General features: G+C 29.9%; 1 protein-coding gene across 4 annotated transcripts in view; it reads left to right on the forward strand.

The window, feature by feature from the left end:
* The window catches only part of LOC116431157 (putative G-protein coupled receptor No18), a 164,304-nt gene that overhangs the window by 12,605 nt on the left and 126,145 nt on the right, over positions 1–25,554 (forward strand). The window contains exon 2 of one of the 4 annotated variants that reach the window (XM_031986203.2): positions 24,437–24,513. The exons of the other annotated variants lie outside the window; for them this stretch is intronic. The gene's annotated coding sequence lies outside the window, so the exon portion shown is untranslated. The remainder of the gene's footprint in view (positions 1–24,436; positions 24,514–25,554) is intronic. 4 annotated transcript variants of the gene reach the window in all.

Consider the following 25,554-nt stretch of genomic DNA (forward strand, 5'->3'; position numbering starts at 1 on the left):
GTAATTTCATACGAGAATCAGGGCTGAAGGGGTTAACTTAGCTCGTAGAATTAACAATACGCGTGACGCTGTCATGGCTACCCCTTGAGCGTCGTGTGGTTTTCACGACGACGTGGGTGGGCGTAGGAGATTCCCAAAGGGTCCGCGAGCCTCCGTTTGGACAGCGCTGCTTTAGATTCTCCGAGGTAACTCATCATTTTCGCGCGCGTCAACGAATGGAAGAAGTAAGACTCCTTTCACTTGACAACGTGCAGCGAATCTGTGCCAGTGCCTTGCGGTTTCATTCTTTGAATTTGTCTTTACTTTAATCAGGCGTGAAACCTCGTTGCTGTTGCTCTGTTTTTGTCGCTGAGAGATCACTGAGAAAGTATTGTCTGGCATACAATTAACCAACAACGTATTGATACTAATTGAAAAGAGCTTTGAAATATTCTAATTAATTAATTTAATAGAATTTTCACTGTATCCGCAATGCAATAGTCTTTAAACAGTTAGCTGTGGTCGACGAGTATACTTGTCACGCGGAAAAAGTAGCTACTTAAAAGTAGTTGCTATTTAAATCGCAACTTTAGTGAATACCAAAATACATTCGTAAATTTCAAGATGTTCAATACTAAAACTACCGAGCAATTAGAGTGACTAATTTCCAATTTTTTATAAAAATTAGAACAATACGTTTCTTGAGATCCGAAAGGTCTCCTAGTCTTGTATCTGTGCAAATACGTAAATTTAATTAAAAATCTTTCACAAACGCACCTTCATAATTTGAATACTTGTAAAATAAAAATTCTGAAGTTGGTCAATTTGACCTGTTTGGGAGGTTCAGTGTTAAAATATTCGAAAAAGGAGAGGAAATAAAATAAGCAAATAATACAAATATTAAAGAAAAGCAATATACAATGTGAATTGAGGTTGACAGAGGTCACCACAGCTAACTGGTTAAAAGATAGTATATGTTCATTTAATTTTTCTGTTTGCATGTTTGCAATTCTACGATAAAATCGATTAGTTAATAACTGATGAAAGAAAGAAAAATTGTTAATGATATATATACACAGTTGTATGTAAAATTTAATTTAAAAAAGGATTGTTAGTCCACCTAAATGTCCTCTAGCAATTGTTTCGCGTATTTGATTTTACTACTTTCATGCTTGTTTTCTATTAATATTATTATTGTACATAATTATAATATTATTATAGTTACACTAGTAATTCCAGTTTTAATTAAAATTTTAATCAGTTTCGACTTACTGTTAGTTTAATCTTAGTACGCGTGATTTGTGAAGTGTTTTGTAAACAGAATCGGTGGACACGAAATAATCGATTATTAACACTTACTCCCGAGACGATCGTAGTGCTTAATAAACATTGACATTGGTAACTGGATAATCGCAGTGTTTATGTCTGTATGTGATTGAACGATGCTTGAGGTCCAATTTGTACATTTATAAATGAACTCTCTGTTTTTATTTGAAAAGCCACCAGAGTTTTAGGTCAAATTTTAATAGATTTAATATCGACCAATAATTTAAATGTCAATTTTTAAAAAATTACTATGTAAAGCTTCAGATTACAATTTCTAAGAATGCTGTCTTTCGTTCTATAGTCTAAGGATACTTCTAATTATTAATATCTTGAAATCAAAGATTTTGCTAAAATGTTTTCGCTATTGATTTTTATTTTATTTTCATATCTGCAGTCAATTTATAGGATGTTTAGTTAAACATCTAAGTATATCTATTTTCTTATTGAAGAGTTTAACCCACTCGAGAGACGACTCTCAGTCGTCATTTGATTCAACGTATGTACCAAAATTATAAAATTAAAAATTCAATATTAAATTTTGAATAAGTTATCAACATATGAAGTATAGGAATAAAATAATTCAACTCCCTAATAGATGCAAGATTTTCCTTTGTATAAATTCCTAATACTATTATCGTTTCATCAGAAAGTAATGAATATTTATAATGAAATGTATTGTTAAGTGTAAAGGGTTAAATGTTGAATAATTGGAGTATATAGATCCAAGATACATAATTTAAATTTGTAATGGCTCCAACGATTCTTTCGAGAATATCGAAAACATAGCAACACACAGTAAATAGCAAATATTTTCCACTTCTCTAACAAGTTCCCAGCATAACCGCAATAACCAGCATTTTAAGTTAGACAGCAATTACAGTGAACCTAGTTAGTAGTTAAGGAATTTCTGTAAGTTCTATTTTATTTTAATGGGAAGTGTGCCGGGGGGTTGTCAACCACTTGATAAAAGTGAAGTTCTCGAACTACGCAGGAATTTTAAGCAAGAAATCTTCACCAAAGGGACACGAAATTTACTGTACAATTAAGTGCATAGTTCACGCTACTTTCTAAACTTATATCTTTACACGCAAGATAACCTTATAAGGGAACCTTCCTAACCAACACATGCCGATTTTGATGAAACTCGTGCGAGATATAATCCTCGAGAAAATATTTCACACGGACTTTTTCTTATCGACCGACACTACTTTAAACGGGTGAAAAGTTGAAGGTTGAAAATAGATTTTTTATAATATTTCTGAAACTAGGGACTGCAGAAAAGAAGCCTAAATTGTCCACTTCGAGGCGAACAATTTAAAAAGAAAATTTCTTTTTTACATCCCTTAGTTTTAGAGATATTGTAAAAAATATACTTTCAACTCTCAACATTGAGAGGTGTTTTGAGCCTTTCAAAGTGGTTGTTGGCCGATCAGAAAATATCTTGCTTAAGTTTCATCCAAATCGGTGTGTGATGGTTAAAAAGGTTTGCTTGTTAGCAACGATCATCATTTTCTACAGTTTTATTATACGAACATTATTTCGGGAAGCAGTGCATTTGTTCATTCGGTTACATAGTATCATTTATACGATTATACAGTTTCAAAATTCGATTAAACAGTTTCATTTATCTTAACAAAATTTTCCTAAGTACGTGATTAAATGAAATGCAACTAAGCTCCTGTTGCCTACATTATGTAGTGTTAAGTGTCATTCCAATTGTATAAACACTTTACCTATTACGTTGTTCCAAAAATTTTTTTGTTTTATTAGTACATAATGAAAGCATCGTGTTTTAAGCTTTATGATGTGTTATTGAAGTATTTACGATTCATTTTAATGTATCGTTTCCCCCATCTCACTGCAAATATAATAATGCAAACTTTCCTAATCTTCTACCAGTCTAAACTTATGGGTCAGTTTAATATTATGCTATCAATATTAAGGAGTACTTAACTTTGTTAGATTTCTTATTAAACTGAAAACTAAGTGCAACAAACTTTACTAAACTACAGTTCTCACAAGTCATTTCCAAACTCATAAAACTTCACATATATGCGGTTAACGTTTAATTTGTATTTGTAATATTGTTAATGGACCTTTTATGTCATAACATCTCAAACTTTGTAAGCTTATGATTTTTCGTTGGGCCGAATTTTTAACGAGTTCATGTTAATCAGTTAGCCACGATCGACAAATATATTCGTCATAAACAAATAACAACATTTTGTGTTACTACTCGTCACGCACAAGGAAGTACTTACACATTAAGTAGTTGCCACTTAAATCACAATTTTAGTGAATGTCAAAATACATTCACAAGTTTCAAGATGTTTAATACTAGAACTATCGAGCATTTAATAAGATTGTCCTGTAATCCCTATAAAAATTGTAGCAATAGATTATTTTGTTTCTTCAGACATTCATTGTAGTGTTCAAGTGAAACTATTTATTTTCAAGATCAATTTTCGAATATTTAATGCTTTTAAGATATCAATAACTGCTAAAGAAAAAAAACGAAGTCAGTCATTTTGACTGATACGCAGTTCTAGTGTTACAATATTGAGAGAAAATCTCAGCAACTAAAGAAGTACATTATAGAAAAAAAATATGAAGTACGAATTTAGTTACACAATTTAGACGCACACTTTTCATAGAGATCGTCACAACTAACTGGTTAAATAGAGTTCCACTGACTTCAATCGTCGATCGTTGAACAATCGCCTCAAATTCCACGTCGCTTACCGCAGCGGTGGTTCAGCTTTGTCTTGAAATCTGAAGTGCAATAGCGTACCAGGTCAGTGTCGCGTGGACCGTCTGGCACAATGCGCTTGTAAGAAATAATTAAATTGGTGGAGCATCGCCGAAACTTCAGCCGAGTCTTTGAAATATTGCGCCCCCAGTCTTACTACGGTTGCTCTTTTATTTGACAAACTGTGATGCCAGTGGTTTCTTACTTTGACTCCGCCCTAACTTACGGCAAATGTCAAATGGTCTTGTTTACGCAGGTCAAGTCACTTCGTTGCGGCAGTTCCAGAATGTTTGTCGGATGTTTTCCGCCAAACAAGCGTGCGTTGCACAAACTTCGTTCGTGTTTTCAGCGCATTATGCTGATCGGTTCATAGAGGAGGATATCCAGTATAATGTATCGGAAAAGTTATGCTTTGATTTGTAATATTTTCATATTTTACCGGGCCGAGAATGTGTCGTGTAAATTTGAAAACAGGAGTTTGGGAATATCGAGTAAGTATACCATACGTATGCATCTTCCGTTTACAATAAAAAGTTTTAATGTAATTTTGTGAAAACCGATTTGCAAAGATTGGCAGGTGAGATTATTTTGAACTTATGCATTTGATTAATTAGATTGATTCGTTAGTGCGTTAATATTAGATCGTAATGATGTGTTGTACTGCGTTTTGTGATGTGGTTGGTTAATTACGATTTTACAATGACTAATGTATTAATACTTTAGTACTTTAATACTTTGATACTTTGATACTTTGATACTTTGATACTTTAATAGTTTGATACTTTAATACTTTAATATTTTAATACTTTAATACTTTAACCCCTTACACTCGAATGCTTGGAAGCAGAGGCATTTAATATTTGTTATTATGAACTGTAAAATTTTATCATTAAGTATATTATAACATTTATATCTGTAATCAATAAAAAGCAGTAGAATACATCTGTGGCCTTTATTTTTATGCGTATATCATTTCTTTATGTATCAATATGCTTTTTCTATTAAAATTACTGGAAGTTGTTGGTAATGTCAGTGAGAAAAACCTTCGAGCACAAAAAGTAAATGCTATTAGCCATGTCAGTCGGATTCGGGTAATATTAGTCTTATTTGGTGACGTATCGAATGAATTGAATTTTTTTGAATGTATTAGATACAGCAGAGACAGTAGAGCAATTATTATAAAGAATCTTGACGTTTTTGTTTCTGTTTTATTAACAAAATAGTTTTGACTGCGTGGAAGTTTTGATGAGTGTTTATTTGGCAATCAGCGTGTTAATAACGGTACTATTTATTGCAAAATGAATCTATCATTATTTCAACTTTGAAATACAGTAATATGTAACTATGCTGAATTATTTTTGTAAATATAATATTACGTCGTGTAACATAAAATGTTAATTTTGTTACCAGCCACAAGTTGATTGTTCAAGTGATTAGTTACCATTTAAATTACCTTTCTTTAAGGTTTCAAATAAGTGCAATTTTTGCAGAAATCTTGTACGTCGACCAAGGAATTAAGGGTGTTTTTTTATATTTGTTCAAATTGGGTAATAACGTGGCTCATACCACTCGCAATATCAACACTACGTTTGGCGATGATAGCGTTAATGAATGAACCGTTTAGAGATAATTTGAAATAGTAATTATTTTTTGTGAGACATGCTATAGTAGAAACATGTATTCTAATTATTGCTAATTAGATGCTATTGGTCTCAAGATGACAGGGGTCATAATCTTTACAATCAAAATAAAAAAGTAGTAATAGCGTCGTAATTATTTGTCCAACTAAATAGTTTTTGATTATAGATAATAATTACGAGTGACAAAAAATTTGTTTCAGTGTTAACAACTATTATTGGTAAAAAAAATGCGTAGTGGTTCTTCTTAACAGTTATCGAGGATAGACATTTTATTTTTGTTTAGTTATTATGCAGCGTATGTATTTACAATTCAATATACAAAGTTTTATTAAATCTTCATTCAGTCTATATTAACTAATTCATAAATCTGAGAAACTCTTTTATCTTCTCAATAATTGTAAAAAAAGAAATCAAGAATAGGTCATTTTTACCTGTCTGGTAGTTCGAGTGTTAATACATTGTTGACCGGTCACGAGTTAACTCGTGTTTGCACTTGAATTAGCCATTTCAATTTTTGAAACGTAGGGTAATATAGAATATTCCAAAGGCAAAATATACAAAGTTGTATAAAATATATGTCCAAAGATTCATTTCAATTCATTATGTATAAATAAAGTTTATTGAAGTTTATTTAGATTTTTTCACTTTCATATTTATATTGTTGGTCAACAATGTGTTAAGAATCGTTGGCACAAGGGATTAACGGGTTAAAAGAAGTTATGCGTACGTGAGATCAGCCGTCAAAGTGTTAAGATGTGCATAATGAGAGCCTGTGCGGACTGCCTAAAATAACATCTACGCGTGCAACGGCAGTAACAGTAGTGGTAATTGTAGTGGAAGTAGTAGTGGTATTGGTACTGGTGGCTCTTCTGGCGCTGGCGGGCACGTATACACGTACACGCAACCTAATTACTGTTACCAGCTAAAGAACATCAAATAGGCGAGACTACTGAGTAAAGGTGCCCTTCGACGAACCAATATTGAACAAAGATCTTGAAGTAGTATCATTTCTGTAGAACCAAACAAATTCTATGCGTGCAACCAAGAAACATAGGACCCTTGTTACAAAGCATCAAGCTCTAATCCTATAATTAGTCGATCATTTCTCTGAACTGTTAGAAACGTGTGATATCTCTAAATTGTTACTCCAAACCAGTGGTTTCCAAATTTTGTTACTACGCTCTTCTTTAAAAAAAATCTAATCCTGGCATCTCCCTCTTTATTGTATAAAATAATGTAGACGCATTTTTAAATGGTAAAATATGTATTAATACAAAAACTGAAAAAACGTAAGGTACATTTTCGTTAATCTTTTCGTGCCTGCTTTTGTATTAGTTCGCGTTTTTTAGTTTGGAAATCGCTGATCTAAACGATTAAAGATTTAATGGAATTTGAAGCAATAGGGTAAGCAAAAAGGTGTTCGTGTTATTGTCCAGACGGATATTCTAGAAATTTTTATAACATATTATGGATTTCCAGTTTTTAAGAATAAATCTTTAATAGACGGTGCTATATAGAAAGTCATTATCTGTATAAAAGGTTTTGGAGTATTTAGGGTAAAACGTCGTGAGAATTTCAATGTAACTCCTATATTTTTGTGTTTTGCATTAGGTATAGAATCAAACTCTATACAAAAATCTAGTTCCTAGCGAACTTCAAAAATATCCTCTTGATATTTGACATATAGTTGCTATTAGTTTGTGTTGTATATTGATTGGTTAATTTATAATTACTTTAATTATTGTTATAACTATAACTATAAATCGCTATTATTTGAAATAATAGTTGTAGGTCTAGGCTATTCTGGTTTTTCAGAGGTCCTCTCTTTTTAAAATTGAAAAATATCAAAAAAAGCAGTGTTTCTATAAAAAGATTATAACACTGGTATATCTGCAATATGCAATACAAAAAATAACAAAAACATAATCAACAAAACTCTAATTTAAATTACTGAAAGACATAACCAATAAAACTTCAATTCAATGCGAATTTTACCAATATTGTTTAGTTTGGTTATTTTACTGATCACTAAATCCAACGTATGTGTATAACGCTTTCGTAAAAAAGGGAACACGCGAATGCAATTTGTCTGGATACTCGAAAGGCACGTGACACAACACGGAAGCCAAAAATCATCCATACTGTTGCCAAATGATTGCTTCCGTTTATAGCCCCGCTTACTACCCCATTTATTACCTTACTGCACTGCTGTTGCGTCGACTGCACGAACAATAGGGCTGTCGCTCAGATTAAATATTTATTAGGTCCTCCGGAGAGTGTTATTATTGTTTCTTTATCTCCTTGTGAAATCGTCGACGGAAGTGGAAATTCGCGGAAATTATAATACTTTCGTCCTTCATTGTCTATGCAAGTAAGCGCACAGTGTGCGAATATAGGAGTAAAGTACATACGGTCGATGAAATTTTGTGAAACAAACGCTTTTCGCATTTGTTGGAAAGTTTGTAGGCGCTGGAAAGATACACGAAGTGTAACAAGTGTGACAGCACCTTATCTGAAGGAAGAATAAGGGTCGTATAAATATACAGTAACGGACAAAAGTACTTGCACGATGAGAAAATGGTGAAGGAAATAGTTATGACTGATAAATGAATAATTATTTTATAAAATGAATAGTTTATTTTAACAAATTTTGTATGATTAGAAAGAACTATTGAGCGAAGTTTATATCTAGCAATTTATTAAATAATTTTAATGTTTGAAATTCATAGCAATATAATAATCCGTTATTTCTATATGAAATATTTGCATTTTCTAGTGAACAACCCTTTGCAATCGATGAATAATCTATACTATATCTATTATTTTTATTTTATTCTTTTTTAGAATATTATTATAATAAAAATAATATATATTATTTATTTTAACATTATTATTTAATATTATTTACTTTGATATATAAGTTATTAAAACAATGGCGTAACGAATGAAATTTCGCAATTTTTGTTATATTGATTTTCTAGTAGGTTTTTTACAGAGTTGTTCATTGCAGTATTTTATATTGGGAATAAATGGTCAATAATTTTCAAAATATTAATAATTAAAATGTCACTGAATCCGCCATATGAGAGTGATTTTGGTAGTAATAATTCCCATACCTTTCATTGTGATATAATTTACTATGAAATAAATAAGTAAATTGGCGATTTTCTGTCAAAAATATCAATACGTAGACTGCTGTAAAAGTTTAAAAAATATCCCATTTCTAGTGCTTCTATTTAGTTGTTTATGTTATATTTATAAAACTTCATATTTTTTAGCACTGAACATACCAGCACTTTAGCTACCGATAAAATTTTTATAAAGAAAATATAGGTGACTGTTGATTTAATAATAAGAAAAAGATTATATATTTTCAGTTGCTTTTAATAAGAACAGAAAAATATAGCTGCATATTTTAATTAGGAAGTATCGGCCGTTTGACCAGCCATGACACATACGTTTACTGTTAAAGTTAGAAAGTGCTGACACAACGCAATGGAAAATTAATATTGAAGGAAAATATGTTGAAAATCGAGGTAACCCTTTGCCCTATAATTTCTTTCTCAACTCTGAACAGTACGATTACTTCGTCGAAATAATTGAAACAAATAATTTACTGGAAGAAGAGACGAATTCTAGGCATTATCTATGTTTATGTTTGCTTTTAAGTATAATAGTTGATTACAGAATTATAATATTTACTTTGAATTCGAACGAGTCGAGTAATATTGATGTTTGTTAAATCATGTTGAAAATCTTCACCGTGAGTCTAACACGTTGTTATAAGGCAATGGGTTAACTCCTGACCGGTCCATGGTATCGATTGAACTCAGCTGGTTGTGAACTGATCAGATCCCTTTCTGTTGTTTCTTGTCCTTTTTCTTCTTCGTTTCCATTGTCTCTGAGAATTAATAGGCAAACGAGAACCTCCGTGTCGAATATCTTGCTGAAGCACAAGCTATTGGTTCATCGTTGTTCGATGGTATGCTCAGCGCGCTCGATTACTACTCGACAAAACTGTTTAGTCGATGAGAAGTCGCGGCCACAACTGGGTTTAAATTAAACGGCTTGGTTGTGTAATCGATAGTGTACGCTAATTGATACACAAATAATATTAACTTCTACATCTAAACCTCATGAACTCGAATTTCTTACAGGTTGCGTTTTTAACTTGTTCCATTTTACTTTTGGATCTTATTTACTATTTTCTTTTTATGGCTGGATAGTGAACAATAAAGCATTGTTTTAACGTGAAAGTATGTTAACTTATTTGTTATGTATTATATACAAATTTATTATAAAAATATATTAATTACAGTTTGATTATCATTGTATGTATTCTTTTATATTTAAAAATACAATCAATTATTTATCTTCTAGTTTTAGACATTTTATAGTAGTAAAGGTCGATTTATATAATTATGTATTTATATTGTTGTATTAGATGGAATTGCTATTTTGCGGAAATTATTTTTGCGGAATACAATAGATGATATGATAAAGATTCATTAAATAATAATGAAATGTTAACAGTGATGGGAATTTTATATTTAAACGGTAAATATTTTGCATGTATAATATACACGATATGTAATAATAATCTAATTCATAGAGTTAATTAATTAATTTGATGATATGAAAATCAATTAAAGTAAGTACAGTAATTCAATGGATAAAACAAGAATGAAAGTAGAACGTATAATTTTACTCGACATATCCAATTCATTGCAGGATATTCTTTTAATCTCGACGTTTTTATATTAATGGATGCAGAATCGAATAGGTATGCGTGTGATAATCCCCCGTAAGCAATTCAAGAATCAGAAATTTCATGTAGATTAAAGATCGTAACGAATGCGCGTAATATCGAACTCGTATGATTTAGTATCGTGCATGCGCGAGTGTATACGGGATATATCTTCGGCTCATAATTTATAAAACGGCTGCGAAACTTTTATAAGAACTTGAGACAGTAGGCAATGCATTTGCACTTTTACGTCCTCGACTTACATTTAAACTTTAAATTGTGTTCGGCAACTACTCCTGCAGAATTTGATTAGCTCTCGACCGAATAAGTGCCCTGCTTTAGTTTAATAATGCATCAAAGTATGTAAATGTTCGGCTATGTATATTATTGCAACAAGATTTCGCATAAATTTTAAGAACTTATTACCTGTGACAAAGTTTCGTGTTGAACAACCTGTGAAACACCATGTCGTCAACAGACTGTGAATGTTCATGCAAATTTATGTATCCGCAGTTTTCTTTATTTAAATTAGTTAATTTTTTATTAGAAGGATTTTACTGTGTAAGAAGTAAGGATTAAGCAATATTATTCAATCCGTATCTAGTACCTACTTTATAAATTAATATTTTTACCATTTTATTATAATTATGCATCATTCGTACTTACTTACTACTTTGTTATCATTATGTATAACTATACCTTATTTTTTATAATTTAACATAACATTGGTAACTGGTGACGTTCTATGTCATTCTATGAGTGCGGTAAATTGTTTATATAGATAGGTATATCCTTTATTATTACTGCTATTACTTAACCTGCACATCTAAAAACCACTACTAACAAGTATGATACTTTATAATTAAGATCATTGTAAAACTTTATTAATTCGACATTTTATTCCTAAATATATATTATTTAAAATTATTATATGAAATGATTATTAAATTTTATTTTTATGCAAAAATATTTCATTGCTTTTTAAAGCATATCAATATATTTAATAAATTTTCCAAATTTTTGGGATTTTAACATTTCCATATTTATGTATTTATAATTTTTTTCATTTGTATTCGTCATATATACATTCTTTTCTGATTTTAAAAATGCAACGCAAGGAAAATATTATAAAGTAACATTTTTTATTTTCAATTGAATTTTAATACCAAAACTCTGCAGCATTCAGCTGCACAGTTTTGGAAATTGAACACATACTACGGAACCAACTTCAAAAGGGTTAATCTCTGACTGTTCTGTTACTCAAACTGAGTTTCGGTTTATTTGAACAGTTTAATTTAAACCTTTCTACGTTAAATCAAGTGAATTTCGACTAAACCGATTCAGTGTGAAACTTTACAATTAATTATATTAAAAAATTAATAGAAAACAAAAGAGAACATATAAGACTCATAAGTACTTAAACAAAGTATAAATTTGAATTATTATCTACATCAATAATTCGATTCTATTTTAATTTTCTTATTTTAGACTTCATTAAATTTTTATTAATGAAATCTGTTATTTGGAATATTCTTTATACCAACACATTTCTCAAGAAAAAAATACTCCTACACTCAGCTTCTCTGTAATAATTTCATATTAAAAAGTACCATATAATTGTAATTAAAATTTTTCAGTATGTGATTACACACAAAAACAATTTGTTTATTTAGAAATGTTAATATTTTCTCTTTAAAGAATAAGTAGCAAATATCAAATATTACGTGCTGTAAAAGTATTTGCATACTTTTGATCGGTATGATAATTTTAAATATATTTAGCTATAATGTATTACAATAAAAGTGAGTAAATATTCATTTGTAATTATTTGAATTTTATCTAGCGATATTCTGTTATCATATTTTCGTAAGCTTTAGGAACGACGTGGTGATCACTGAATTTTACCATGACATTCACCAGTGTTGCGTTTTCAACGGCCATTAACGTATCATGAGACTTTACGCAATGTACGGAGAAAGATTTATGAGTTTGTTTTTCTCGAACCAAGGGATTCACGTTCACTATTCTAACGGAGCATATTATGTGAAGTTTGTGCATCGTGCCTGCAGGTGTTCCGAACCGAAGACAGTGTTCTAACTTCCTACTTGTTTTTTTTTTTGTGAACTCGCCATTTTCATAGTTTTCCAAGGAATGTTTGGAAGGAAAATACAAATTTGCGTCTCAGTAATTTTTCGAAGTGCTGGTAGATTTTCCATACACTACGTTTTTTCGTCTAAGAATTTATTATATTTCTGACAGTATACAGTTTTGTTAGTTTTTTATTTTATAAACTTGTACTTTGTTTTTGACGTTAAGAAAGTTTGTTTGTCAATTACTTATTTTTTAAATTAATGATTAAAAAATAGAACGGTTTGTAAGAAGAAATGTTTTGTTTTTTGTGTGTATATGTATACCGATTTCTTGTATAGTTGTGGAATTAATATATTTTGACATTTAAACTTTATTATGGGCAATCCACGTATATATAATACGCTAGATACGTTCTTTAAAATTTTGTTGAAAAAGTTCAGGTTCCAGAAGTCAATATAATTACACTATTTTATTTTTATAACCATAAGAAACATATTTAATTATTTTATTTAACTCTTTGTCTTATAATGTATCGAACAACACACGTGGTAATGATTTGACATTGAATTTAATAAATGTGATTTTTTAAAATTTATATTAATTGAACGAAACTACTGTTTTCTATTGATGAATATTGATGAAAAATAATTAATAATAAAGTAAATATATTGAATTTAATCAAGATCAAAATAATAAACAATAGGTTAAACATATCTGCTAATAATTATATAAATGTATTAAATATTGATGCTAAAGCATGTATGCTAATTATTCTTTTCTTTACTGATAATACTTAGCATTGCATGGCATTTCTTCCTTTGTTACAAATTATTTATCTTGAGTTTCTCTCTGTTGCACCTTTCTTTTTCTATTATGCTCACTTTCTTCCAAGAAGTTTGTTATTTCCACTTCTTTGCTTTTTCCTCAGAGATCTTTATCAATTCTTTAATACAGACCGACTTTTCTGAAATCTCTTTAAACTTTCTGCTTCTCTTTGTAATTCTCAAATATTGTTAAAGAAAACCCGTGCTATAAAGTTATCTACTGTGTTACGCCGTGGATCTTAGTACTATAAATTGTCATCAAATCTTATTTGCGATCATTCGTTGAAGTAAATATGTATTTCTTTTGTTATATAAAGAATTATATCCGAGTTGTGAAATACAATCTTCGAAATAAACTTATATTTATGTCATATTATGAAATGGAACGAAATGATAAATATCTGTATAAAATTAGTTTTAAATTAAAATTAGTTTCTATATAGTTATTTTAATTTACAAGAATTAATAAACTCATGGAATTAATATATTAACTTGCTTCATGTTTTGTCTTACACATAACCATCAAACTAAAATTTACATAATTTCATATGAAACCATTACTTCAATTACATAGAGTCCATTCTACAGAGTGTATCAAAACTTCTGGGCACTGATGCATACAGCACACCAAAATAAGTTCACGTAAAAGTTTCTCTCATTTGACCTAGTTTCCAACTTATTCCAGTTTTGATACCCCAGTCTTCCAGTAATTCTTTTGACGAACTGAACTCTACATTTAACTGTTTATAAACTGTATTGGTTACATCATATATGTCTTTATAGTTGGCTGCACGAATTTTTAAAGAATAAGACAGGTTAAAATGAGCTATTTCTGATTTCTTGTAGAAATAACAGTGGAAATAAATTGTGGAAATAACAAACTTCTTGAAAGGAAGTGGGCATAATAGAAATAGAACGGTGCAGCAGAGAGAAACTCACGATAGATATTTTGCAACAAAAGAATAGGTGCTATTCAATGGTAAGTACTGTCAGTAAGAAAAAAAATAAGTAGTATATATTCTTCTCTTACAACCATTGAGAAGATACAAGCGTTTTTCAGAGAAATTACTAAATTACTCGTTTAAATTATTGACCTGATTTGCTAATGTACGAACTAAAACACAAGGCAATGAAAATCTCAATAAATATATTTTTATAATATTTGCAGAAGATTAAAAGGAAGTCAATTTAGCTGGTCGGTGGTTCTAATGTTAAATGAATTATTGGTGGATGCTTCATTCGAAATCATACGTCCTGTTTAGTTCTCGCGTGATGATGATTCACCTCATTTTAATCGACCAGTAAGACAGTTTTCAAATGAACACTTTTCAAATAAATGGATCGGTCGTGGGGGGCCAATTAACTGGCCACCTCGATGGCTGTACATAAATCCGACGGATTTTTATTTGTGGGAACACCTGACGTCTTTGATTTATAGCACAGAAGTATATAACACTCCGGCAACATACTATCCTATTCAAAAAGTTCATTTTCAAGGAACTGTCAATTGCTATGTCAATTGCTATTTGCTTTCCGTTTATTTCGGTAGTTTTTTATAATGTACATGGTATTACATATTTATCTTCTACTATAAATATGTTGAAAGATGCACAACCTGAAAAAATGTTTCGGATAAAAGTTACATGGTGTCAAAGAGTATAAATTATAGCATTTGTTTGATCTTGCGATAATTTTGGTGAAGTCTGCAAAGATCAGTGTTGAATTTTTTCTATTAAAACTTATTTTATTTTCTAGCGTATATTATTATAGACGACTGTTGTCAGCTGTTGACAACTTGACAGCTGTTTTCAGAACACTGTCTATATATATTATGTTTGTAAATCAATGTAGTAACGAAAAAATAGTAACTAATTTAAAAAAAGGCCATTAAATTCTTAAATTTGATGTATAGCATATAGTAAGTACAGAGATGGTCAACAACTGAAACATTTTTGGTTTACCTTTGATGTCGTTCGCAGCCCGAGTCCGAAATCATTGATGAATAAATTGAAGATTACTATCGTTAATCGATTAAACTAATCTCCTAAGTTTTGATGATTTATTTCTTGAATCGTAAAATTTTAATTAGTCAATTAAATCAAATATTTTAATCGATCAATGTCCAGCTCTGATATAAGTTTAATATTTCCTGTATATAGTTCAAATTAGTCTAATAATTTACGTGGAACAGTTGTTTTTGTTATATCGTGTGTCAGTTTTTGTCGTGTAAAAATTTATTAAGTGCAATGCTTGTTCGAAATGTTTTAGTCAAAAATGCAAAAAATATTTGCAATTTGTTTTATTCCTACGATTAAAATAAGTGCTACAAGGATGTCAATTTGGATTAATTTAGGGAATACAACAAAATTCGCTGAAAGAGCTGCACTCTAACATAGGAACAGAATTTTCAGAATGTTTTCAAATATGGAAACGAGATTACAATATATAACTGCAGTTTTGAACGTGTCAGGAAAATAGTAAAACATTTAGAGGTGAACTTGTTCACTTCAAAAAAATACCAACCACGTTTAAATAAAATAACTCTTTAAGAAAAAAAATGACATACAGTGTAACAGTAAGAATTTTAACATGTTTCATAAAAAAATATTTTCGTAAAGAATTTTCCAAGCTCTTTTAATCACTATATTAGTACGCTAAAAGAAAGTTTCAAAAGTTGCATAAAATAAAGATGAATATAATACAAGAAGTGTATTCGGAGTGTATTAAGAAGAAGTGTATTAATAAGTGTAAAATCATGTATTACTAAAATAACTCATTGTCCAGACAAATGAGAAGTTTTTCTAGAAAAGAAAAGGATTCTAAAACCACTCGATAGTGATAATAATGAAAAACACATTTTCTACAAACATATCATCTTTGAATAATTTGTCACATTCTGTTCTACAAATCCAGTAATTAGCAATTCAATACATAATTGTAGGCATTGGTCGTAATTCTTAGAACAGACATGCGACAGGCACTTGTAAATTATATAGCAACCGAGATCTTAACAGTATGACATTTTGCAATGAAAACTTTAACGCTTACTTCTGAAGTGATAGTAAAATATTAATATTTTCTGCGGATACGTTTAGACCTCATTTATAGATAGTGATTTCTTGGTCTCGTGAAGACTTGGCAAGTTTAATTTGGCAATACGCCAGGTGTAATTTACCTCGGGAAGATGAAAATTGTATCTCACCGATTGCTGAGTACGTTGAATGTCACGATGGTCGTCAATGATCGGTGCTTGGATTTTCCACGGCGCTGCTCTAATTGTCGTCCTTGAAATGATATTCGGAATAACCGTGGGAAGATCGTTTGTCATTGTCAGATACCATTTATTGTGCAAAGTAAAAGATAGATAAATAGATTGTTATAAAAGAAAAATGAATAGATTATTGTATAAAATAAACAGATACCATTATAAGTAAAAATAGTGATTTTCAAATGACATTCACAAGATATTTGGTAAATTTTATTTTATGTACGTATCACGAATGCAACGTACGTATCACGAGTGACGTGAAAAAGTGTAGATATTTGTTACAATTCGTTCTCTTTGCAATTATAAATCAAAACTTTATACTTTTTTATACCATTTTGTTACACTGAACTGTAAATAATGTATATCCATTAAAAGAAATCTGAAAAAGTTCTTCGTTGTAGGGTTACTTCATTTATCTTCACCGCACTATCGACTGAGCGAATAATTTTGTGACCCACTGTATATCTTTTCTCAGCGAGCGCGTTCCGCTGATGGGTTGGAGTACTGCTGCATTTAGTTAAAAACTAGCCTAAGAAAAGAATTCTTCGTGGACAAAAAATATCACGGGTCTTCTTTCTTCAAAACTCTGTTTCAGCGAAAGCTGATGACTTCATATGTCAATTTTGAGGGTGCGATAAATCGCATCCTAATAGACAAAGGGCAAGAGAGACTCTAATTGTATTTTTCCTGAAAAGTATTTTTATATACAGGGTGTACCATTGTAAACTATAATGGTATCTAAGAAATGAGAAAAGTTGTTAAAATTTTATTTAAATATTATTTAAAAAATGTGAAAAATCGTAACAATGTTGTTTAAAAAATGTAAACAATTTTTGAAATGTTATTTAGAAAATTCCGTAACAGGTTAATTTATACAAAATTATTATATCAATCGACAGTAATTTTGAATAACAAAATTCAAATGCAGTTTTAATGGTAATTCGAATTTCTATAAGACAAAGCAATCTGATAAGATTGATGAGACGAACCTCGATGAACATTAGGTCCACCATGCGACGATACACAAACTTATAAACTAACGCGAGGGAATGCCATGGCTGCGAGCGAATTATAAGAAAACAATCAAAGAATACGCGGGAGCGAACGCGGCTCAAATGATGTTCGTTTGTTCATCGCGTGCTTATTGCCGCGGTTTATATGAACGCCTCAACACAATCATTTAGACATTCGAAAATTAAGAATGTCTCAAGTGAAAGATAGATTTATATCTAATTTACTAAAATGTTATATTATTTTAAGCTCTTCACTTTAAATGTAAAGATTTTACACACATGCTAAAAGCAACGAACTAACTAAACCGTTCTTTAATCTTTTATCCTACAATATCATGTCAAACTTATGGCGAATATTTCAAATATTATTCAACAAACATAAATATCGCTTAATCCTTTCGAATCAAAATTTAAATATTATTTTTCTATTACCAATTATAATACTTTAGAGTAATTGTAAACATAGAATGAGCATAGAATCTTTTCCTTTTTCTAACGAATTACGAACAATGAGACTCTATTGAACACAGTTGTGAAGGGAACCATTGTACTAATTCATAGAGTTAACACTAAAACTAGCCAGCAATTGAATTGCCTTTTTATAATTTTTAAATAAAAGCACTAAAATTGTTTAGTATGATAAGAACAATTTCTTCAATAATTTCTCAGAGAATAATTTGTTATTTTTTCAATATGTAAAAAAGAAGAAATCAGAATCGCGTCATTTTGATCCATCTGGTAACTGTAGTGTTAATACTCTATAAGGGGTGACTCACTTGTTTCACTTAGCTTTCATTATCTTTATCAATCTTTGCAGGCTTCGATATGAAACGGAAAATCACGATGGAATAGAAAGGGTAATGGTTTACGTACGATTTATGATATTGCTTCATACAGTACAAAGGGACGAATATATTGAAACGCCAATCTGAAAAATATTTATACCGGTACGCGGTTTGTATATGTGATACTGCTTTGCCTGTTGACAGAAGAATGCAGGGTCGTTTCGATACAGAACATTCTGGCGTTTCCTGTTTCAACGATTTTATTCATTTTATTTGCGTGTCTGTGTTGCAAAGATTTGTATTTATTCGATTTTCAATAAAGACTTACATAGTTCATGCTGTTGGCGCGCATGGGTGTAAATGCATTGAAACATTTTCATTAACGTTATTTCAAAATGTCCGATACTTCGTTTTATATTATATCCGATAACTTGAATTACGGCTTTGTTACTGTAAATGTGTCAGAAAGTTGGTGCTATTTCATAGAGTTACTCATCTGATTGTCACATTAATATTGTGATAAAATTGCAGCGTAAAATGTATTTGATTCATTTATTACACTAAAAGGCAGAAAGCATACAATATCTCTTTGTTGGAAACTTTTCAGATTGAAATGAAAATTTCATTAAAAAGTATGATTGATTGTGTTCAAAATATTCTTGTTGTTCGACGATATCTGAAAAAGATTCCAATTTTATTTAGAAATATAAAAGTATAATATAGTGTAATTTAGTATAATTCTTTTTATAAGTATAAAAATGATGAATATGAATGATAAATACGAAGAGTTTCATTTAGAATGTATTTATGCATAATTTTGTATTATTATTCTATAGTGGCAGTATAATACTTTGTTCAAGTGTTACGCTAGATATGTTTGTAGTCAAATATTAATTATGTATAAATACTTTTTTAACTTATTATGAATTATTAAATGGTGTTTTAAAATTTTCAAAATTATTATGTAAAGCAACTTAATGAACATGAATGTATTGTAACTTGACTAATGATAAATAATTACTTAATAAATACATTACTTATAATTCTGACTGAAGGTTAATGATAAAAGTTGTCTTATATTAAAAAAAATGTTTTAAGTTTGTCAAATAAAAAGAGCATGTAAAATAAAAGAAATATCAGTGAGAAAAATAATTAAGAAAATATTTTTAAGGTATTTACTAGTCTTGCAGATCAGGTCAAGCAGAATTCAATAGTTCGGTATGGATCGATAATATGATGACGATAGTGCACTAGAAATATTTCCATTGTTACCACATTTGTCCATTCTTTTGGATAAGTATCTGAAAAATGTTTCTAAAGACATGCATTTTACTGGAATTGTTTAGTGCATTAAAGATATCAATTATATATCGCTTTCATGAAACATAATGTTATTAAAATTTTGATCATCATTTGAATTTGGGTGACATAATGTTTTGTATAGATTTCAAAATTAATTTTTAAATACATTTTTAAATTCGATTTGTTATATCTATGGAAGGCAAGAAGATTAAGAAAACAATTGCAACAAGAAAAACTTTGACTTTTTATCACTTAGTGAAGATTTCTTCGAAATATTAACAAATTATTATAAACTTTTTTAAAACTGATTTTAGTGGATCTATGTATAACACTAAAAAGCATGTTAAAGTATAATACATTAACTTTTTTTATATAAATACGTTACAATGTGACATAAGATTTATGTACATTAATTGAGAATAATTATAGTGTCACTTTTAATTTTTTAGAAGTTTTTCTACAAGTTTATCACGGAACCTTTGAAGATTCTCTGGCTTAAGAAAAATTTCTTGCTGCAAGTATAGACTTTCAATAGGCACAGAAAGTTTTTGCAATTAAAAGTTACATTCCTGCACATACTACCTCGAATTAATTATATTTGAAATCTTTGATGTTTTATTCACTCTTATCAGGCAAGGCTGAATAGATATTCCGTTTTTATATACTTAAATCTATTATTGAGATATTTGTTTAGTAAATATAATACATACAATTTGAGTAATTTATTATATGTCTTAATTCATATTTACAGAATATATATATATTGATATTTTTTATTTGAAAATCCTTTCGCGATCTCTTATTTATAATAGAGAAATAACTTAAATATATTGTGGAAAAGTATTTGCAGGCATCGGAAATTTTAACACGACAGACGAATTTCCGGAATAGATCGAAACGATTTGCAATTCTATCCGATTTTGAGCGACGATAGTAGCTCAGACCAGTTTGATTGACGCGAGAATCTCCTTTCCCCCGGAAAGAAGAAAATTCGGAACGTGGGTGTATTGGTGTACTTTAATACCCTTTCTTTGCGATTCTCCTAATCCTTTCAATTTCACAGACGTCATTTTATGGAATGTTGTCGCGAATCCCTAACGTTTTATGCAATCATTTCGATAATTTAGAAAACATTCTAACATTTGTGAAATATCATATATTAGGCACCTGACGTGATATTATTATATTACTATTATATACACTAATAGATGACCAACTAGATTGCTTTAAATTATTATTTAATAGATAGACGTAAATTGTTAAAGAACAAAGTTAATTATTATTGGTCTAACACGAATTTTTAGTGTTCTTAAAAATAAATATTACATTACAAAAATATTGGCATCATTATACATAATTATATTACAAAAGAACATGAATACATCTTACAGTATGCACCCTGAGAAATGAAAGTATTTATGAAACAACTTAAAAATGTGAAGTATTATATTTCTATATGCTAAATTTTATATATTAAATACTCATTAATTAATTTTTGTTTATATATTCTGCATGTCTAAAGTTTGCAGTATTTTATAATTTATCAATAAGTAAAACAATCCAGAAATAAGTAACTCCTTTATCATAAATATTATTCAGCTATAACAATGTGACAATACATTGTTGAAAGTAATGTCTACTAATAAATATATAATTTATTTAACTAAATTCAACGTGTTAATATTCATTATATCTCTTAAAAATTATATACACCATTTATTTTTATCGATTCATCCTATAAATAATGAGGTTTTTTTCTATTTTTTCTATTTTAAAAATTAAGATAAATAAAATTTGTTGATCTAAAATCTGTTCTTCTTTATTATCTATAGATTATCTATCTATACATTATAAGAAGATTAAAAAAATATTTTATTTACCTTAATTTTTTAGAATAAAAGAAATATAAATAAACTGCATTATTTATAAGATGACCCGATATATTCACTTCACATATTTTACTGCTTAATTAACAACAGAACATGTAAAACTTTTTATTTTCGCATTTTTCATTGCAATTTTTTTTCCGTGTTGCGATTGAATAGCAAAGTTTATAATTTTCCGTTTCTATAGGTTATATTATGAGTTAGCGAACGAGTTTGTTTTCAAATGTCAATAACGTAGCACCGTTCCTTTCCAAACAAAATCAAAAACACGTGTTATTTGCTACCGTCAAAGAATTCTCTCTTACTTTATCCGCAATTTATCTTAGCCCAGATCCACCCGCTCTAGTCAGACTGTTTACGGTCTTAGGTTTGCGATAAATCTCGAAGTAGAATTGAACTCGTCTAGAGTGGGCGAGGAAAGGTGATATCAAAATCGTACGAAGCATTTCTACTTTAATTCGCGAACCATTGTTACGATTTAATTGTGTTTTCTGATTGGTTTTGAAATTGATCTTTTTGTTCTGTCAGTTTCTAAGATACTATTTATAGACAGAATTCTCGATGGCTTCGATACAGGGAGCAACAATATTCTTGATACAATCAAATAAGACAACCAAAAAAGGTTATTTCCCATTTTACGTATCTCATACTGCAGATCTTCATTTTTGAGAATATCAGGTGTTAAAACGAATTTAAATTAGGACAAATGAACGCTGTTTTATTTATCGTTAAATTAAAAGAAAAATGGTTCTTATGTATTAACCTCCTATTAAATTATATTGTTATAATTAATTTCAATGGAAGAATATTTTTAGAAAAATTTGTGAATGTCAAACTTCTTTAGGAGAAAGAGGAAGGTTATCTAATGTTATGTTGAATGTATTGTATCTGTATGTTATAATGATGTTATCTTTCAATATTGTAGTAATAAAACTTCGTGGTAGGTAGTTATTTCATTGTCTATTTTAAAATCTGATGTTGGGTGATATCTCGAACAACTTACAAACGCATTTCAGCTTGTATGGATAAAAATCCAAAGTTTTAAGAAGACATGCAGTGCACATAATACGAAAAATTAATAGTACGCCAAATATAAGTTTTCTTGTCACTTTAACCACAATTTTTTGTGAAAAAGAAGAATGGAGTTTCTTATAAATTGATTTTAAAGTAAATTGAGGGAATTCAAGAAAAATATAAGTTATTTGTAAAGATAATATAAAAGACTATTCGCAAAAAGAAAAATTGCGCTAAAATTGTACATTACAGGCTAATAAAAAAACAAAATTTTCCAATTTTGGCACTTACAGAGTTTTCAAGAAAAACTCTTCAATCATTGATTTATAACAACAGCATTGCAATAATGTTTTTGAAATAATTTTAATATTGTTATTGAGTGTATTTTATTCAGTGATGCAGATTTTTAAAATTAACGCAATAAAAATCAATGTTATTTGTTGTACGGATCAAAGCAAAAAACTGTTTTGCTATTTTCAATTTATTATATTTAAATTAAATTTGCACTTACTAGTGGAACGAAAAAATTGTTGATAATAAAATGTTACACGAGTTTAGTAGCAAAAGTAAATCATACGTCAAGGGGTTAAGTATTTAATTGTATAAGTTCATTGAAAATATGCAGACTATACTGTATATTAGTATTCAAAACAGAAAACTCTATTTGAAAGCACCAAATGATGTAAAACTTCTATCAGTGTATTTAGATAACATTGCAGGATATTCGCGCCGAAATCGTTCAATATGCATGTTATACATATTTTTATTGGTTGCCAGAGATCAGTCGTTTGTGGATATAGGAATGGCGCAATTTCCATAACCCAATCGCGATTCCCAGAGTAGAGTTGTGTTCGTGTATGTACACGTGCAAACTTATTTCTTGCATTCTCAATAATCCACCTTTATTCCTAAATTCGTTCGCGTTACATAATTTATGAACAACAATTTCATTGTTTTCCCTTTACAATTTGCATTTTCCCTGACTGTAATTAATAATCACAACGAAACCGAATTATGTTGCATTAAATGGTTGCATATTTTTTACAGTGATTTCTAGTAGATTTATATATACCCATAAATAATTACGTTTGAATACAAAACCGTGTTTCTAGTTTCGATTTCACTAATGCTAAACTGCATATTAATCAGTTTTGAAAATTGAAATTATTTTTAAAATAATATTTCATATTGTACTTATAAGAAATTACATTGCTGAATTGGGAATACAAAATATTTTGGAATTATTAAATAAGGAATTGTATTATATCAAATGTCTTAACAAACATTATAAACAAATGAATGTTCATATTTTAAAATTATGTGTTTTTTGATCATTCACTCATTTCTTCAAATATATTTTAAAACTATTCGCCTGTTTCAAAAACTTATTTGTAAAAGTAAACGTTAATACGCATAGTACTGTCTTCCGCAAAAATTTCGTTCGATTTTCAATTTCCAAATGTGCAGGTAGACTACACAGCAGATTGCAAAATAGGAATTGGTTTGAACCTTGATATTTCACCTCGTACAAATATATTTGTGTTCATTGTTTATTCACACCTTATGTAAGGCGAACTCGTCGAGCATTTACGGCGGATTATTGTGTTCCTTAATTATCGATTTATCTACGTACTTTTCCATTTTTAATGAGAGCAGCTTATTTCCGTCTTCCACTTCTTCAGGGTAAGCAGCTATTGGATTTCTATTGACGCTAATCTAAATACTCGCTCCGTGATATGAATAATATAATGCCGAAACGCGAAACCCGCAAGCAACTGATTTTCCAGGTTAGCATTTTCCTTTGTTTCGTAGAATGCCAAGGATTATGGACTCGTAAGAGGAATGCTTCGACCCAACTTGGACGGACAAAGAGGAGTGCTAATCGGAAGGTAAGAGTTGCTCTGATGTCTTGAAGAGCTGCCGTAGCATATTGGAAGGAACTTTCCGAGAAGGTCGCATGTGTACAGGTCGATGAAAAAATGGTACTTTCAACGTGCTTATGGAAAAAGGTGGAACTTTCTCGATGATGTAAATATTTGCATTCGAGAGAAGACTCTCACTCATCATTTGATTTGATACAATAAAATTATAAAATCTTACATATAATATAAAATTTCATATAAAATGTATTCGAAGAAATGAGGGAATGGTCAAAAAACCAATATTCCCAATTAAGCAAAGTAGTTTCTTATAAATACAATATAAAATATTATTTTATAATATAGTATATGGTGGTTTTACTATTAGATGATATTTGAAAATGTGGATCTTTAGTAAAAAGAGAATTAGGAAAACAACAATATATTTAATAAGATAAAGGAAACAATACGGACAACACGTAAAAAATACAACACACGACTCTCGCACCAAAAATGTTCTACTCCGCTGTCGCTCACCAAAATGTCCTCATGCACGCATTTCCACTCGCTTTTATCACACACCCCCATTCGCTCTGTCTTTCTCACCCTTGCACCCTTCTCACTCGCATCTTCCGTCCATAGTCAAAACTCACGCAGTCACGTACACACTTTTCTCACGGTTCAGTCGCTCAGATCCAGACACTCTTCCTCGCATTCTTTCAGCCACTCGAAATTGTCTAAACGCAGTCACACTATTTCCCAAACATCCCGGCGCCGGTCCGTCGCAATACGACCTGGTCGCCCTCACGCACGCACAACAAACCATTCATCCTACAATAAATATTCTCGATACTACAATAATGTATCAACACGTGAAATATTGAAACAAAATAGCTTTTTGATTAATTCGTCTGTTTTCTTATTATTTCATTTCAAAGAATGTCGTCTATATCTCATCGTAAATATTGAATATAGCTAGTGAAAAAGGGTTAACTTGCTTTTCGAGAGTAAAGTGTTAATGCTCATATTAACATTTTATCTGCCCAATAATCGGCTTTTTGATTTTCAACG

The sequence above is a fragment of the Nomia melanderi genome, chromosome 2 (assembly GCF_051020985.1).
Source record: "Nomia melanderi isolate GNS246 chromosome 2, iyNomMela1, whole genome shotgun sequence".
Classification (NCBI taxonomy): Eukaryota; Metazoa; Arthropoda; class Insecta; order Hymenoptera; family Halictidae; genus Nomia; species Nomia melanderi.